This window comes from Gossypium hirsutum, chromosome A06 (assembly GCF_007990345.1).
Source record: "Gossypium hirsutum isolate 1008001.06 chromosome A06, Gossypium_hirsutum_v2.1, whole genome shotgun sequence".
NCBI classification, from domain to species: Eukaryota; Viridiplantae; Streptophyta; class Magnoliopsida; order Malvales; family Malvaceae; genus Gossypium; species Gossypium hirsutum.
The window spans coordinates 13,755,679-13,776,611 of NC_053429.1; the positions used below are offsets into that span (position 1 = coordinate 13,755,679).

Genomic DNA, 20,933 nt, shown 5'->3' on the forward strand with positions numbered 1-20,933 from the left:
TAAGACCACGTCTGGGACGTTGGCATTTTACGATTATGTGATTATCAGAGTGTCCTATCCAATTTTGAAAGGTTCATCGGGCAAAGGTAAACTGTGAATGAATTGTATATTACGAGCTAAATGATCAGGTATGAGTTAACTTGATGCCTACTTAAGATAAGGTAAGGAAGTCCTATAGTTATGTGCTGTAAATCATGCACAATGCAAATGAGGATTCCATGTCTATTTGGATATGTACATTTGGCATTTGGATGAATGATTTGTGTAGTATTGAAATGTTACTTAACATGTGCATATATATAATTTGTGTATTCGGCTACCTAGGTATTATTTATACATAGGATGACATTTGATGATTCTTAAGTTGCATAAAAGAGTAAATGAATGTGTTGTTACTATGGCTACTAGTTTGGAAGTTAATTTATATTGTATTAAATGATTGTATATGTATTCGGCTTAGGTGGTTAAAAATGTTAATGCATTTCATTTAGTTAATATGAATCAAATATGTTATTGACTTGTTTATTGCTTATGACTTACTAAGCTATGGTAGCTTACTTTGTGTATTACGTTGCTCTATTTTATAGATTTTGAAGTCAAGCTGCAAGCTCGGGGATCGTGAGCCAAGTTCATCACTGATAAACACCAAATTATACATATCTACACCCTAAATACTCAGCATATTTATGGATGTTTGTTACTAGATTTGTGGATTTTGGTGCTCTTAATCCGATTATTTCATGTTTTGTACTCAGAAGAGCACCAAGAGTCGAAAGGAGCAAAAAACAAGCTAAAAAGGGACAAAATGGACCAAATCGAGAAGATGACACGGCCTAAGCCTTGCCGCACGGGCATCTCACACGCCCGTGGCCTTTGAGGGTGTCGACCAAGGTTTTCACGATTCACACGGCCTGGCCATTGACTCACATGGCCGTGTGCAATTCAACGGATAGAACACGGCCTGGTAATCACGTCACACGGTCATGGCACACGGGCATGTCCCTTTTTCAAAGAGTTGTATTTTACACGGAAAAGGGTACTTAGGGAGGAAGAAAGCCAATCCAAAACCTATATAAACACCGTAAGTGTGACCTAGAAGGAGGCCGCTCTTTCCAGAACTTTTTTGGAATACAGTACCACACGCCCGAGATTACTTGAAGAAAGCCAAACGATCCATCTCAAAAGCCGGAGCTACTCCAAGACTGAAGATCTCTTTCAGAATTCCTTCAGGGGTTTTACATTTTTCTTTATGTTTTGTTATTTTCATACTTTTGAGATGTACTCTTATTTTATTATGAACTAAACCCCTTAGATACCTAAGGGGGATAAAACCTATGATGGATCTTGTTATTATTATCTGAACTGTATGATAAATACTTGATTTGTTCGTAATTATGTGTTCTTAATGCTTGAGTTAATATTCCGGGTATTAATTCATGATTTGATGTGTTTACGCAGAGGAGGAATAGACCTTGCCTAAGAGTAGATTTAGCATAATTAAGTGGAGTTGATCGAACACCTAGAAATAGGGTTACAAGATTTTGCAGAATTAGGGTGAAACCTAATAAGGGGATCCATAGATCGAGTTAATGCAACCCTACAGTGTTAATTAGAGAAAAGTATCAGTTATTCAATCTAGGGATTAGACGTTATTAGTCTTGAATAGGGATAATAACTTAACTTAGGGATCTCTATGGAACAAGTCAAGTGAATAAATCGTCCGAGTCAGAGTCAGATAACAAGTGAAATCTAGGTGTATTCCTCCTTGGGTGTCGTCTTTATCAATTGCTTTTCTTCAAGTCTTTTTCCAAATTTTCTCTTTGCTTTAATTAGTTTAAATAATTAGTTTAATAAACAGAACCTTTTATTTCTAGGTTAGATAATAAAAAGATAGTTATTACTAGTACTTTTGGTTCCCTTGGGTACGATATCCCGGTCTTGCCCTTACTATACTATTGTTTGATGGGTGTGCTTGCCTTTTCGTCGTGATAATAGTTAGTCTAGGTTTGATCTTCATAATAAATATTTATTACTTGTTACGAATCACAAGATCAAGTTTTTGGCGCCGTTGCCGGGGAACTGAAATATTAGGAACACTAAATTTTTATTACTTTAGCCATTTATTTTTCTTGCAATTTTATATTATTTTATTATTTAGTAATTTACTTTTTCTCTCTCTTGGCAGGTTTTTTATAGTTTATGACTAGAAGAAACCCGTCAGGACTATTACTCTTTGACGAAGAAATCGATCGTACAATTCACAAAAATCAAAGAGAAATAAGGCGTAGTTTACGCTACACGGAGAACAAACGAGAAGACGATACTCAAACCCAACCGAAGAGATGGCCAAAAATGCAGGCGATTAGCTGCCTCCTGCAATTGCAGCTAATCAAAATCCTGCTCCACGTACTATGTATGATTATGCTAAACCTTCTTTAACAGGAACTGAGTCTAGTATAGTTAGACCTGCTATTGCTGCGAATAATTTCGAACTAAAACCTAACACAATTCAGATGATACAACAGTTTGTTCAGTTTGATGGTTTGCAGGATGAGGATCCCAACATGCACTTGGCGAATTTTCTTGAATTTTGCGATACATTCAAAATCAATGGCGTTTTTGATGATGCCATTCACCTTTGGTTATTTCCCTTTTCATTGAGAAATAAAGCTAAACAATTGTTGAACTCGTTACCACGAGGGTCTATCACTACTTGGGAACAAATGACCGAGAAGTTTCTACTAAAATATTTTCCGCCGGCTAAAACGGCTAAATTGCATAATGATATCTCTTCTTTTGAGTAGAAGGATTTAGAAACACTTTACAATGCATGGGAGAGATACAAGGACTTACTGAGAAGGTGCCCTCACCATGGGTTACCGCTTTGGCTGCAAGTTCAAACGTTCTACAATGGTGTGAATCCCTCGACAAGACAAATGATTGACGCAGCTGCTGGTGGAACCATCAACAATAAAACACCGAAAGATGCCGATGAATTCATAGAGGAGATGTCACTGAACAACTATCAGTGGCAAGTTATGAGGAAAAAGCCAATGAAAACAGTTGGTGTCTATAACATCGATTGAGTCACCATGATCTCTAATCAGGTAGAACTTCTCAATAAAAGGATTGACGGTTTACTTGGTTCTATGCAGGTACATCCAGTAATAAGATGTGACTCAAATGGAGGAGGTGTACATATAGAATACCAATCCTTCAATCCTACAATTGAAGAGGAACAAGTTAACTATATGGGTAACAATAACTTTAGATCTCAAAATAACCCATACTGTAATACTTATAATGCAGGTTGGAGGAACCACCTAAATTTTTCCTGGGGAGGTCAAGGAAATCCAAAGCCACAAAATCCTTAGGGTTTTCAACAGCCACCTTATCAACAAGAGAAAAAACCAAACCTTGAAGAGATGATTTCTAAATTCATCTCGGTGTCAGAAACCCATTTCCAAAATGCCGAGACAGCACTTAAGAATCAACAAGCATCGATCCAAGGACTCGAAACTTAGATAGGCCAGCTGTCCAAACTAATCTCTGAACGTCCACAAGGCAGCCTACCAAGTAATACTGAACCTAATCCGAGGGAACACCTCAATGCAATTAGCACTCAAGATAAGGAAGGATTCTGTAACACCCCGAACCCGAAACCGACACCGGAGTCGAACACGAGGTGTTAACTGACTTTAACCCCTTATAAAATTTATTTTCCAGACACTGCCCAATCTGTGTACTAGTCGTTTTAAAAATCATATCTTGAGTTTCGTAACTCGAAAATCAATTTCGTAATTTTTCCCAGAAACTAGAATCATGTGGCCATCTATGTATTTTTTTCTAGAATTTTTGGTCGGGCCAATTAGTACAGTTTATTAGTCAAAATCTCCCATGTTGCAGGGGTCGACTACACTGACCTTTGCCCATTACGACTTGGATATCTCCCTGCACGGGGCTTCAATACTGATTCCGTTTGTTTCTATGAAAACTAGACTCAGAGAAGAATCTATAAATATATGGTACTACCCCTAATTATCTCTGGTTAATTTATAATGAATTTCCAAAGTCGGAGTAGGGAATCCAGAAACCGTTCTGGCCCTGTCCCACAAAAATCTGATTATCTCTTAATATACTGCCCATATGATCTTTTTGTTACTTCCTCATGAAAACAGACTCATCAAGCTTCGATTACATAATTTATTCATCAATTAATTCCACTCCTACTATTTTTAGTGATTTTTCAATCTCATGACACTGCTGCTGCCAGCATCTGTTACGAAAGTAACTAGGTCCATTTCATGCCTACCCTTGATCCAACTCAATCGAACATTCGTGCCATTTTTGCATGGCTTAAAGTTTACATGCCAAAGTTCAAACACAACGTAATAGCTTATACATGCCAAAATGTTCTTCTAAGCCAACTAAGAAGAAAGTACCAAAACTTGCTATCCGGTGTGATGACTTCGATGACGGCCCGATCACGCAAAAAGAGATGTGTCCAAGAAACCTAGAATAGGTGACAAGGAAACACCGAGTGAGTTTATAACTCAGTAAGTCATAAGCTATGCACTACCATCCATCAATAACATTATCACAAGAGAAAACAAAATGGAACGAGGCTAATTACTCCATCCATTCCGAACCATACCATAGTTCCTCCAACCTATCAATTCATGCATTCACATTCCATATACTCATCAATAGGACATTGAAGCATTTTCATAAATCAATTTATTTTCGTTACAATCAAACGACTAAACAGCCTTTCACCCATCCTACGATAAATTTTATGTACGTGACTTCAAGTATAGTTGTCACATAGGTTCAAACTTACCGAGCTCAACACCAAGTATAAGCATAGCACCTATTAGCCATGTACTCAAGACACTTACCCGATCCGCTGTCCGCGATCGACTCAATAGTGTCGCACACATAGTGTCCATAATGATTCACGAATGTATATTGAGTCCGCACACTCAGTGCTATATAATCAACTCGCACACTTAGTGCTACGTAATCAAATCGCACACTTAGTGCTACATAGTCAAACTCGCACACTTAGTGCCGCATGGTCAATTCGCACACTTAGTGCATCATATTCATTTCGCACACTTAGTGCAACATAGTCAAATCGCACACTTAGTGCTGTACAATTTAATCCCGCGCACTTAGCGCCAATCTCATGGTCATAAATGGTTATACCCGCACGTTTAGTGCCGAGATCAACAACTCAGTACATCTTACCTCTTTTCTTTTCATTCAACAATTTCATCATCACATACGTACATGCATATATATATATTTATTCATTCCATTCAGCATCAATACATAAACATTATGACCATTTGAAATAATACCAACTACATGCTTAATGACTTACCTTGTGTTGGGTAAGACGGTTCCACCTCGACTACTCAGTGATCTTTTCTTTGCCTTTATCGGATCTAGTTCCCTTTTGCTCTTGAGCTTAAGTTCAACAAAATTTAAAATAGTCATTAATCGACTATTCAAGTATTACTTTCAGAATAATATATATATTGATTTGACCTTCACACACATAGATTATAGTAAGCTTTATAATAGTCAATAAATAACTCATTGGCAAATTTTCATTAATGTTTACAACAAAATCACATATTCACTACGAGCTGTTTTCCTGAGCAGTAGTCGCTAAATTGTTTATAACTGGAGCTACAAAACTCCAAATCACTAGCCGTTAATTTTCCCTGAATATAGACTCGTATATCTTCCATCCATAAAAATTTCAGAATTTTTGGCTTGGCCAATCAATACCAGATTTTTCTTAAAGTTTCCCCTGTTTCACTGTTTGACTATTCTGACCACTCTTCACTACGAATCAAATTTCTCATTTTACAGAATTCAAAATGTGTTGTATTTGATCTCATTTGAAACTAGGCTCATTAAGGAGTCTAAGCATATAAATTTTATCTTATAATCATTTTTGTACAATTTATAATGATTTCCTAAAAACAGAACAGGGAATCTAGTAGTCATTTTGACTCAGCCCCACAATACTTCAAATATCTCAAGATCGGTAACTCTTTTGTTTTTATAGTTTCTTTTGTAAGAAAATAGACTCTTCAAGCTTTAATGGCATAATTCACTCAGCTTCTAATTCAACTCCTACAAATTATGGCGATTTTCCAAAATCACCTTACTGCTGCTGTCCCCAAACAGATTATTACCAAATCAAATACTAACATTAGCATTTCACCTTAATAGCTAGCTTACCAAGCCTTAATTTAACATATTAATCTTTAACATATCTTTCACTTTTCATCAACAACTATCAAAAAGCTCAAGCACTCATCAATGGCAAAACACAAAATCATCATCAATCCACAAAATTGAACCATGGGTTTTTAGAACTCAAGTCAACTACTAAAACATGCATGCATCTCAAGAACAACATCAAACATACCTTAGTCTAGCAAACCACCATAGCCGATTTTCTCAAGCTCTTCCCCTTCCTTTCTTTCCTCTATTCGGCCAAAGGTGTTCAAGAATGAACACATTTTTTTTTTGTTTTCTTTCCTCAACTCACGGCAACAAGGGGGGGTATGGATGAGACCATTTTTTTTTCATCACCCTTCCTTTTCATTGTTTAATTACCATGCTCTTTATTTTATTTTTCTTAGCATACATCACTAGCATAACATGTTGGTGACATGTTTCCACCCATAGCATGGCCAGCCACTATGCTTTAATTTGGCTAATTTGACATGCAAGGACAAACACTTTCCCACATATATTAATGGGCCACTTGAACACTTGCCTAGCATATTTCTAAATTGTCTCACATAAGTCCCTACTAATAAATTCCACATACACTGACCAAATTAAAGTATGGAACTATCACACAAGCATTTACGCACATCATAAACACAGAATATAATCTTTAATTATTTATAAGACTCGGTTTTGTGGTCCCGAAACCACTTCCCGACTAGGGTCAATTTTGGGCTGTCACAGATTCATTGCAATTGAACCAGAATTACAGCAAGACAACACGATGAACAAAGGATGAGAAGAGGTAAACAATAATGATCTCAAACAGGTAAGTACGAATCATAAACCTCGTGTGCCATATCCTAAAGCGATGACAAAAGACAGAATAGAAGAACAATTCGGTAAGTTTGTCAAACTCTTAAAGAAATTACATATTAACTTACCCTTTATTGAAGTTCTTTTGCAGATGCCCAACTCAGCAAAATTCTTAAAGGAACTTCTTAGCAATAAAATGAAATTAGACGCTACATCACATGTGGAACTCGATGCAGTCTGCTCAGCTATTCTAAAGAATGAGTTACCTAACAAATTGAAAGATTCAGGGAGTTTTACAATTCCTTACTTAATTGGTAGTCTATCTGTGAATAATGCTTTAGCGGATCTAGGGGCAAGTATAAATGTTATGCCATATAAAATGTTTAAATGACTAGGTCTCGGTAAACCCAAACAGACTAGGATGAGCATACAATTGGCTGACAAAATAGTTAGATTTCCTAAGGGTATTATTAAAGATGTTCTCATTAAAATTGATAATTTATTTACCCAGTAGACTTCGTTGTCTTAGATATGGATGAGGATAACGAGGTACCTTTAATTTTAGGACGACAATTTTTAGCAACTGCCAGAACCATTATTAATGTAGGCACAGGAGAGCTAACACTTCGTGCAGGTGACGACGCAGTAGCACTCCAAGCACATGACTCAGTCAAAACCTCTAAGACTCAAGCTAATGCTATAAAACCTATCGATCATAAAACTAATATTCAATCGTCCTTGCAGGAACTTCCTCGAACCAAGACAACAGAAATAGTCCACTACTATCATAAAGAGAACAAAGACGTCCATGAAGAACGAAGACTACGAATAAAGGAGCTAGACGAATGGCGAGAACACAAACTGATAACACATGTTAAACCGAAACTACGCAAACACAAGCCCGATACCTCTCCTAATCAACTTCAGGTTGGCGATACAGTCTTACTAGATGCTGTTGATCCTCACATTGTCAGTACCACACCAAATGAGGAAATCCCTCTTACGGTACTTAGTATTTTTCTATTCGGTACAGTGGAGGTGAGTCATCCAAGTTCGGTACTTTTAAGGTAAACAACACCCGTTTAAAACCTTATTTCAAAATTGACAGCGAGAACGACGAGTATGAACTCCTCAAACCACCATGATAAATCAACAAAGAGGTAAGTCGAGCTTAGACTAGAAAAAAGCGCTTCTCGGGAGGCAACCCGAGCACTAACATATTTTGATTTCTTTACTTTTATTTTCTAACACTTTGGATCCTTAAGTTAATCTTTGATTTGCAAAGTTTTTCAGCTCGCACGGCCAGGCACACGGGTGTGCCTAAAGCCATGGCCAAACAGGGGACGAAGCCACGGCCATGTGATACGGCCATGTTGAAGCAGGACATGATTTTCCCAAAACACAGGGTGCGATAAATCCCCACGGCTGTGCGACATGGTCGTCGGTGAACTTGATATGAACACACGGGCGTGGGAATGAAAACCCACGGCCGTGCCAGGGACAAGGCTCAATTCTGTGTTTTCGACACGGGTGTGCAACATGCCCGTGCCATTTAGGCGTGTACTGTACACGGGGTGCTACCATAACACACGGGCATGGGAGAAGCCAACAAAGCTAGGCACGGCCGTGCGACATGGTCGTGTGCCACACACACCCAAGACACATGGACATGGGACAGTAGCCGGGCACGACCTAAATTGAAAAGTTCAAAAAACACGGGCTCACCTCTAGAGTACACGGGCGTTGTCCTAGGCCGTGTGCACCTTCCTTATATAAACAAGCCACTGTTCATCTTCTTCCCCCTTTCAAAACCCTAGCTGAAAACTCCTCGTCCCTACTCCCTAATCCTTATTCCGGCCACCACTCCCAATATTCTCACTTCCCCAACCCTCAAACCACCCTGAAATCTATTCCCCTTGTATTAATCCCCACTTTCCCCTCTCTATACCCTCTATTTTTCCTCCACACGGCTATATCCCCGCATCACACGCCCGTGCCCGCCACCAACACACCCATGCACTGCCATACAACAGCCTTTGGTTCACTTTCTCAACTTTATTTTTCCAATTTGTATTGCTACATTAGTATTCTACATGCTTTACATAGATATTGTACTATTTTGCTTTAGACAAGTTAGGAATTTACTTTAAATTTTTCTATATTTGAATTATTTAAGACACTAAATAGCATATACTAGTTTTGGGCCTCTTGCTTAACTACTGATGTATCGTGGATTCTATCACTGCTCATATATTTTTAGGTACATTATGTCGTCATTGAGAGGAAAGAAGGCCGCGGTCCCATCCTGAAAGAGATGTAGGAGACCGGGTTCTTCCTTGGTACGTGCTACAGTCGAAGTTCGACACCCGTTCCTTGACTTTCCACAAGCTTCGCAGGAGGAGCTATTTCAAATACTAGGCGCACGACCCATCACCACAGGTCGCTGCATCGACTGGGCTGCCGTAGAGCAAGTCCAGCTCGCTGATGCCATCCGCGCCCTCCTGTCCACAAACCCATGGGAACGGTTCTTCACTATTACTGAGCCAACTTATTTAGAGCTAACTTTAGAATTATGTTTTACTTTTCTTTTACAGGTGGTGATGACGAACATTGACAACCCAGGCACCATTCACTTTCAATTAGGCGGTCTAGTTCGTGCGATGAGTGTTCCAGAGTTTGGAGTTGCTCTGGGACTTTACATCGATGAGTTTGTGGAGGAGGAGGACATGAATGCACTAGCACGCAATATCCACATCTCCCCCTCCTTGTGCTGGAAGGCTTTGGCACCACTCTCTTCCAACTACGACCCCAGTTGCTCGAAGGCCTCAGCTCTCCCCCCTTTCTTACGATATCTCCAAGCCATATTGGCACACACCTTGACCAGAATGAGAGAGAGCACCGGCATAGTCAACACCCACGACTGTAGCACGTGACTGACTTGGCCTACTTCATTGCTTTCACCATTTGCCATCAGACCGAGCGGCATAGGAAGGGAGTGATCTCCATTGGCCCCTACGTGACGCGCTTTGCTAGACACTTCGACCTCCTCAACACCGCGGCCCAGTCATAAGCGTTTACCCTGATAGGTCAGATGTCCCCACAGGGCATCACAACTATGTTACACATGAGGATGATCGAGCGCCGACGTGGGACTGATCCTCCTTCGTACCGTCTCTCGCATGCCATTGACGAAGAGGATCTTGAGGACATCCTTGATGATGTTCCTCCACAGCATGAGAAGCCTTCTACTGTGCCACCTAGTTAACGACCAGCTCATGCGGCTGCTTCATTGGCACATATTTCTGATCGACTCGCCCATTTTGAGCAATATTGCACTACACAGTTCGAGATGATCCACGAGCGAGATCGGCGACGGGACCAACAGATGGATGATATGTAGGCCATGATGCAGTAGCTGTGCCAACACTTCCACATCGCCACTCCAGCACCACCACCTGAGGGCCCCACCGACGAGGATCATTGACTCCTCTTATTTTATTATTATTTATTCTTAACTTTATTTTATTTTTTATTTTTCTTTTGATTTTTATTTTCATTTCAATTTTATTTTTTTTTTGAAAGACATATCTATATTAGTAAATTTTACTTTTTCCATTTTCTAGTATTTTTAACAAGTAATTCCACTACGCTCTCTTCCACACCAACTCTTAATAAGCTCTTCATGATTCTACAGACTTTCAAACAAAGCAGCTAGGAATATTTTACGAAATGAGGAAACCAATGGGAAATAATACCTCACGAGTGCCATGTTCAACAACCCAATTTCTTCATCTAGCCAAGAACAATGGCAGCTACTACTTTCCCCAAACACTCCAGCCTCAGAATCAAGCTCCACATCCATATAACAGGGAGTTTCACCTCCTTTCCTCTTATGATTTTCTTTATTTTGAATAATCTATCTTTGTACATTGAGGGCAATGTACATCTTAACTGTGGGGGGGTGAACATGAAACCTAACTTTTTTGCATTATTCTTAAATCACTGAATTTGGTCTTGTGCTTAAGCGATTTTCTCATAATATTGATAGAATGAATTTTGATTGATCTACAATTATTGTTGATATGTCTTGAATTAGACTAAGAGAATTATGCATGATTATTTGATTATAGGACCTTAAAGAATCAAGCATGATAAGTTGATATTTTGAGAACTAAAATTTTTTAGATTATTTTCCTAAATTGAGGCATTCTCTTGAAATCTTAAGTACACAGGAATGACATCAAAAACCAAATTTTTGGTGAGATTTTTTAGCCTTTTGAGCATATAGCTTTCTTTCTTGCTCACTTTTTTTGTGGTTTGAGTGTTTCAACATTGAACTGTTTTTCTAGAACTTGCTTCGATTATACATATTGAGATCACACGTATGATTTGATATACTGAGATGATAAAGGCACTTAGGATTTAACCCATTTACTCCATAAAAAGTCTTCCTACATAATTAAACCCTTAGTGAACCCTTTTTTGAGCCTACTAACCCTTTTCTTTGATTAACCCTCATCATTAACCCATTAACCCATTATTGTTAAAATCCCCTTACTTAGTTTGACCCTTTTTATCGAGATTGAATTTAATACTGTTACCTCATTATGTTCACCATTTTTTGTTACTAAATCATGAAATCTGATTTTCATATTGTATTGACTTGACTTGTTCTTAAAAAAAACTCAATATTATTATTGTTCTCAACAAGCTAAAGTTGTCATGAACTCATGTAAAATAGTTCTAGATTTTTTTTGTGGTTCAGTAATTAAGTTTTTGATAGTAGGGTAACATATTGAAATTATCTTAATTCTAACCCTTTTCTCTTCAGCTTGTATCCATACCTGTAACCTAAACCCCATTACAACCATGCAAAGACCTTTTGATTAGTATATCGTATCATTTACAAGTGGTGAAGATTTGATTTTCATGCAAGCCTATGGTAATAACTTTTCATGTTAGACAATCGAGTACTTAATCTTGAACCTTAAACACTTTGAGTAATTTGAGTGAATCTTTAGTGAGGATGTCATCTCTTGTATGTTTAGTACTAAAGTTAATTACTTGAAGGAAGGAGATTACCTATAATTTTGTTGTCAAAGTATTCGATTTAGATTATTTGAGGCTTTTAATGCCCCTATAGTTAAATTCTCACTGTATGATTTTCTGTGGAATAACTTGTAACATTATCAGTAGTGATTATATGATTAAGAGGAATGAATTCTAGTAGTAAATGAGAATTTTGCTTGAGGACAAGCAAATGCTTAAGTGTGGGGGTATTTGATAAATGCCAAATTATACATATCTACACCCTAAATAATTAGCATATTTATGGATGTTTATTACTAGATTTGTGGATTTTGGTCCTCTTAATCTGGTTATTTCATGTTTTGTACTCAGGAGAGCACCAAGAGTCGAAAGGAGCAAAAAACAAGCTAAAAAGGGACAAAATAGACCAAATCGAGAAGATGACACGGCCTAAGCCTTGCCACAAGGGCATCTCACACGCCCGTGGCCTTCGAGGGTGTCGACCAAGGTTTTCACGATTCACACGGCCTAGCTATTGACCCACACGGCAGTGTGCAATTCAACGGATAGAACACGGCCTGGTAATCACGTCTCACAGTCGTGGCACAAGGGCGTGTCCTTTTTTCAAAGAGTTGTATTTTACATGGAAAATGGTACTTAGGGAGGAAGAAAACCAATCCAAAGCCTATATAAACACCCTAAGTGTGACCTAGAAGGAGGCCGCTCTTTGCAGAACTTTTCTGGAATACAATACCACACGCCGAGGATTACTTGAAGAAAGCCAAACGATCCATCTCAAAAGCCGAAACTACTCCAAGACTGAAGATCTCTCTCAGAATTCCTTCAGGGGTTTTAGAGTTTTCTTTATGTTTTGTTATTTTCATACTTTTGAGATGTACTCTTATTTTATTATGAACTAAACCCCTTAGATACCTAAGGGGATAAAACCTATGATGGATCTTGTTATTAGTATCTGAACTGTATGATAAATACTTTATTTGTTCTTAATTATGTGTTCTTAATGCTTGAGTTCATATTCCGGGTATTAATTCATGATTTGATGTGCTTATGCAGAGGAGGAATAGACCCTGCCTAAGAGTAGATTTGGCATAATTAAGCGGAGTTGATCTAACGCCTAGAAATAGGGTTACGAGATTTTTTCAGATTAGGGTGAAACCTAATAAGGGGATTGTAACACCCCGTACCCGAGACCGTTGCCGGAGTCGGACACGAGGGGTTCACAGACTAAATTCGCTTACTATCGCAGTCCATTTTAAATTTTTCCAGACAGCTGGCTAACTGTCTCGCTGTCACCTTAAAAATCATATCTTGAGTTTCACAACTCGAAAATCAGTTTCGTGATTTTTCGCTGAAACTAGACTCCTATGTCCATCTACATATTTTTTTCTAGAATTTTTGGTTGGGCCAATTACTACACTGATCTTCATGCATTACAATTCGGATATCTCCCTGTACAGGGCTTAAATACTGATTCCGTTTGTTTCTATAGAAACTAGACTCAGAGAGGAATCTATACATATATGGCATGACTCCTAATTATCTCTGGTTAATTTATAATGAATTTCCAAAGTCGGAATAGGGAATCCAGAAACCGTTCTGGCCCTGTCTCACGAAAACCTAATTATCTCTTAACATACCACTCATATGACCGTTTCGTTTCTTCCATATGAAAGTGCATTCATCAAGGTTCATTTAGATAATTTATTCACTATTTAATTCTATTCCTACTATTTTTAGTGATTTTCCAAATCTACATCACTGCTGCTGTCAGCATCTGCCTTTAAGGTAGACTTTACCTATTTCATAGTTTCCATGATTCAACTAGCCCTTTTAGCATAAATAGCACAAATTATGATAGTGATTAACCATTCCCATGGCCAATCCTTGTTAAGCATATCCACACCTCTCAATAACCATCTCCATACCAAATGATTATAACATTATGCTCAAACATATATAAGCCATTTTCGCATGGCTATCCAAAATTATACAAATCCCAAGGGTCCATCACCCACTACAAAAAGGGTAGTCCTATACATGCCATTTTCAGAGTTCAACCAAAAGTGTACCAAAAGGGCTTTGATAGTGTGGGCGACTTCGACTTCAATAATCCCGAGTCCGATAGCTGACGAACCAAAATCTATAAAACAGAGATTCAAAGAACGGAGTAAGCATTTAATGCTTAGTAAGTTTTAAGCAAGACAAAGTGTTCTCAATCACTATTATTGGTCATTCATTTCAACTGTTCGATGAAGTTAATCTAGAGCTTCATCTCGATCTATAATATCATTAAACGCAACACTTGGCTGCCACATATATACTTTCGAATAATAATGACCTAGATGGTCAAATATTTCCAAAGCACATTCTCACATTTGGAGTTATAATATTAATCACATTTACCTACCTCTTTGATATTGATAATTCACCTCGAAATCACTCCACCGATGAGTAAGTAATACGTACCTGAACATCTTGAATACATAATACTTATTTGATGGTAACTTAATGCAGATACTCAATATCAAAGTCTTACTTGAATCCTAGCATTTAGCCGTCGGGTCTTTAAAGCTCAGATATAGTACGAGCACGAAGCCTACGGACATTAATCAGGATAATACTCTCGCATAAAGCCTGCGGGGTTTTAACCCGGATATAGTACTGACACAATTCCCTTCGGGACTTATCACATTTATACACTTTCACATCCATCACGTTGGCCACTCAGCCCTGTCACATATATACACTTTCACATTCATCACATTGGCCATTAGGCCTCATCACATATATACACTTTCACATTCATCACATCGGCCATTAGGCCTTATCACATATATATACACTTTCACATTCATCACATCGGCCATTAGGCCTTATCACATATATATACACTTTCACATTCATCACATCGGCCATTAGGCCTTATCACATATATACACTTTCACATTCATCACATCGGCCATTAGGCCTTATCACATATATATACATTCACATCACAATTATCCAAATATACTTCACATATCACATATACTATCATGTATACACTTTGTCTTGGCCGAATCTACATTAATCATTTCCCAATGAATAATTCAATTTCACGCCATGCTATCATTTCATATTCGAATACTCATAAACTTACAATTTCACAAATTTTAATATCAAAGATCCATCTAACACTCATGTATCATTTTACAATATCACGATTTAGAATTCACGTTTGGGTTTAATCAATAGCTTATGAGTAACTAAAACAAGTTTCATCCATGTTTACAACAAAATCACATATTCACTACGAGCTATTTTCCTGAGCAGTAGTCACTAAATTATTTATAACTGGAGCTACAAAACTCCAAATCACTTGTCGTTAATTTTCCCTGAATATAGACTCGTATATCTTCCATCCATAAAATTTTCAGAATTTTAGGTTTGGCCAATCAATACCAGATTTTTCTTAAAGTTTCCCCTGTTTCACTGTTTGACTAATCTGACCACTCTTCACTACGAATCAAATTTATCATTTTACAGAATTCAAAATGTGTTGTATTTGATTTCATTTGAAACTATACTCATTAAGGAGTCTAAGAATATAAATTTTATCTTATAACCATTTTTGTACAATTTATAATGAGTTTCTAAAAACAGAACAGGGGATTTCGGAGTCATTCTGACACCGTCTCACACAACTTTAAATATCTCTTTATAGGAAATTTTTTTGCTCACAAGGTCTCTTTTATAAGAAACTAGACTAATTAAGCCTCGATTACATATTTTATTTAGCCTATAATTCCACACCAACAATTTATAGTGATTTTCTAAAATCACGTTACTGCTGCTGTCCAAAGCAAATTATTACAATTTGCTCTTAACTTTCTAAGTCCAAACACATATGAACTTACCATTTGAGTTTAAGACATATCATGGCCACATCATATCTTATTAAATCAACTCATTATGTCCTATTATGATTGAATTTACTCAACGTTAAATCACTTAAAACTTACCTCGGAAGCGGTTGACGACTAGATATCCACGGCTATTCGTCTACTTTCTCTTTTCCCCTATCCGACTTTGATCCTCTTTGCTCTTGGGCTTAATTTAACAAATAAATTGATTTAATCATTTGAGCATCGAAAAGAGGAACTCAAGATACTTAGCCCATATATATATACATTAGACATTAAAGTCACATACATATGAAATCATGAATCAACTCAACATATTAACCCACACTTCCTTTTAGCCGATTGTCTAAGCCAAGATAAAAGCATCAATATGCTTGCCTCTAACCGAATACATGCAACACCAATCTTCTTCCTATGGCCGAATATGCATGTCTATGTTGAGGCCGATTATATGCTTAATACTTCCTACAAGTATGGTTACTTGTATTGATTATATATCATCTTGTTTCAAGTTCAAAACTCGGCTAATACGCATATATACACTAGTAATCAAATACTAACATTTTGCACTTCACCTTACTACCATTTCACATCTATTTTCTACCATGGCCGAATGCATCAAGACACCATACCATTCAATTTTGGTCATGGGTTACACAAAGAACTTAATGTCTAACTCAAAAATGCCAAAAAGAAAATCCAAGAGTCATCAATCACCATCACATGTATCATTACAAAGCTTTACACTTAGCATGCAAATGACATCAACACAAATCCACCTTATCTGAAAATTAACTCATCTTCATGCCTCATCACCACAACATCAAACATCAACCAAGAAGACAACACCCATGGCCGAATATCATCTCCATCTCATAGCAAAGATTTAAACCATGGGGTAGGTAGAACTCAAACTAACAACTAAAAACAGGCATGAATCTCAAGGACAACATCAAACATACCTTAGTCTAGCAAACCACCATAGCCGATTCTCTCAAGCTCTTCCCCTTCCTTTCTTTCCTCTATTCGGCCAAAGATGTTCAAGAATGAACACTTGTTTTTTGTTTTCTTTCTTCAATTCACGGCAATGGGGGGGGGAAACATGGATGAGACAATTTTTTTTCATCATCATTTACCTTTCCATTATTATTTTATTACCCATACTCCTTATTTTATTTTATTGTTTCCTCCCATGATGCACCAACACAACATGTCTATGACATGTTTTGCCCATCACCCTTTGTCCATCCTAATGTCATGGCCGGCCACTACTAGATGGGGGGAAAAATTGACATGTAAGTCCCCCCTTTTTCAACATGCACTAATAGGTCCTTATGTTTTGATCTATCACATTTCAAAAATGTCACACATAAGTCCTATTGACTAAATTCACATGCAATTTACTAAATCGAAGCTTAAAATTTTCACACATTTATTTTAGACAATAAATATCATATTCAAATAATTTGGTGACTCGGTTTAGCGGTCCCGAAACCACTTTCCGACTAGGGTCACTTTAGGGCTGTCACAACTCTCCCCCATTTAAGAAATTTTCGTCCCCGAAAATTTCTACCGATGCATAGTTTAGGATAACGTCCTCTTATTGAATTATATCCACAAAGACATTAGCTCATCGATAGCAATTGTAATTCATTATTGATTTTGCATCGATCTATAAAATCATTTTCTTATCTTAAAACAAATACATAAACATTTCTACAAGTATGCGCATATATCTCATTTTCTTGATTTCATAAGCAATAATCACTTAATTTAATTCACAATTGCATTTCAAACACATATTAAGTACATATTAACATGTATAATTCACATCATCAACCCACATATTTGTAACCCACATTTTCATTCATGTATAAGCTGTAACCTGACCGAAAGTACACATATACTCAAACATCCCAATAAATATCCTTTATAACTCCATCATATCTCACTATTCAACTTAACCTATTTCCAACAGAAAATCAACTTCCACATACCTGAACATTGAATTCATTTAGCACATTTAATCACTGTTAACGATACCCGTTGAATCATTCGAAATCATTACGGATACTCATTAAGCACATATAGCTCTTACAATGCCATATCCTAGATATGGTCTTACATATGCTCACATATCGAGCCGATGCCATGTCCCAGACATGGTTTTACACACTATCTCAAATCAATGCTTTCGTCCCAGACGAGGTCTTACATGAATTCCACTTCACACACTTAGTGCCCACTGACCGATCTCGCACTCATAGTGCTCGATTAAAGGAATTCGCACACACACAGTGCCTCTAATCATTCACACACACAGTGCTCTTATTCATTCGTTATTACACATTGAAATGACTTAACCAAGTCTATAAACATCATGTATGAACACTTTTAATCATATCATCTCATTTAAATTTAAATTCGTATAGTAATGAATACTTAAACTTTGCTCAAATTACCGGCACGAAGCCTACTAGGCACGAAGGCCCGAATACACGTCACCAGCATGATTGCTCTTCGGGACCTAGCCCGGATATAACACCAGCACGAATGCTCTTCGAGGTTTAGCACGGATATATTACTAGCACGAGTGCTCTTCGGAACTTAGCCCGGATACATCACTAGCATGAATGCTCTTCGGGACTTAGTCCGGATACATCACTAGCACAAATGTTCTTCGGGACTTAGCCCGGGTACATCACTAGCACGAATGCTCTTCGGGACTTAGCCCGGATACATCACTAGCATGAATGCTCTTCGGGACTTAGCCCGGGTACATCACTAGCACGAATGCTCTTTGGGACTTAGCCCGGATACATCACTAGCATGAATGCTCTTCGGGACTTAGCCCGGATCATCGTCGAGACCTTTAGCTCGGATGAAATCTCCACACAAGGCCAGCGAATTTTAACCCAGACATAATCTCTTCATATAGTCAACGGGTCTTTAAACTCGGATTCACATCACTGAGTCTCATACATATTTATTCACATGTTATCATGTTTCACATGGCACAAATCACATTTATAATTTAATCAATTCATTCACATGTAAACATATAACATGATTCTTGACTTTAAGTCGTAAATATCATTCAAATCTAATACATGTATGCTTCTTTTACTAAACTTTCAGCTCAATAAGCAATCACACAAAAGCATATATCCCCAATCTCTTCCTTTGTTCATTTCTCTAATAACCTTATTATGATAAGGACAATGGGACATCATTCATCTATCATACATGTATATCATGGCATTTTAAGTTAAATACCAAATTCAATTACTCAAAACTTACTTATGTTATACCCTTCTCAATATTGACACGTCATAAGCATGTCTCAGTCCTCTCAATACCATCTGCTACAGCTCGATCGGGATCGAAATTCATTACAATAAATAAACACATTTTCAATTGTCAGAAATCACCACACTATCAAATAATCACATAATGGCATGTATAGCTAGACCCAAACGTATTACGGTAGTCCTAGAATCTACTAAACCGTAGCTCTGATACCAATAAAATTGTAACACCCCGTACCCGAGACCGTTGCCGGAGTCGGACACGAGGGGTTCACAGACTAAATTCGCTTACTATCGCAGTCCATTTTAAATTTTTCCAGACAGCTGGCTAACTGTGTCGCTGTCACCTTAAAAATCATATCTTGAGTTTCACAACTCGAAAATCAGTTTCGTGATTTTTCGCTGAAACTAGACTCCTATGTCCATCTACATATTTTTTTCTAGAATTTTTGGTTGGGCCAATTAGTACAGTTTATTAGTTAAAGTCTCCCCTGTTACTGGGTGCGACTACACTGATCTTCATGCATTACAATTCGGATATCTCCCTGTACAGGGCTTCAATACTGATGCCGTTTGTTTCTATAGAAACTAGACTCAGAGACGAATCTATACATATATGGCATGACTCCTAATTATCTCTGGTTAATTTATAATGAATTTCCAAAGTCGGAACAGGGAATCCAGAAACCGTTCTGGCCCTGTCTCACGAAAACCTAATTATCTCTTAACGTACCACTCATATGACCATTTCGTTTCTTCCATATGAAAGTGCATTCATCAAGGTTCATTTAGATAATTTATTCACTATTTAATTCTATTCCTACTATTTTTAGTGATTTTCCAAATCTACATCACTGCTGCTGTCAGCATCTGCCTTTAAGGTAGACTTTACCTATTTCATAGTTTCCATGATTCAACTAGCCCTTTTAGCATAAATAGCACAAATTATGATAGTGATTAACCATTCCCATGGCCAATCCTTGTTAAGCATATCCACACCTCTCAATAACCATATCCATACCAAATGATTATAACATTATGCTCAAACATATATAAGCCATTTTCGCATGGCTATCCAAAATTATACAAATCCAAAGGGTCCATCACCCACTACAAAAAGGGTAGTCCTATACATGCCATTTTCAGAGTTCAACCAAAAGTGTACCAAAAGGGCTTTGATAGTGTGGGCGACTTCGACTTCAATAATCCCGAGTCCGATAGCTGACGAACCAAAATCTATAAAACAGAGATTCAAAGAACGGAGTAAGCATTTAATGCTTAGTAAGTTTTAAGCAAGACAAAGTGTTCTCAATCACTATTATTGGTCATTCGTTTCAACTGTTCGATGAAGTTAATCTAGAGCTTCATCTCGATCTATAATATCATTAAACGCAACACTTGGCTGCCACATATATACTTTCGAATAATAATGACCTAGATGGTCAAATATTTGCAAAGCACATTCTCACATTTGGAGTTATAATATTAATCACATTTACCTACCTCTTTGATACTGATAATTCACCTCGAAATCACTCCACCGATGAGTAAGTAATACGTACCTGAACATCTTGAATACATAATACTTATTTGATGGTAACTT

General features: G+C 37.5%; 1 non-coding gene across 1 annotated transcript; it reads right to left on the reverse strand.

The window, feature by feature from the left end:
- Positions 1-2,772: 2,772 nt before the first annotated feature.
- Positions 2,773-2,878, reverse strand: LOC121231658 (small nucleolar RNA R71). Its single transcript, XR_005929714.1, has one exon. It is a non-coding gene; the product is annotated as a small nucleolar RNA R71 (small nucleolar RNA).
- Between the last annotated feature and the right edge of the window lie 18,055 nt (positions 2,879-20,933).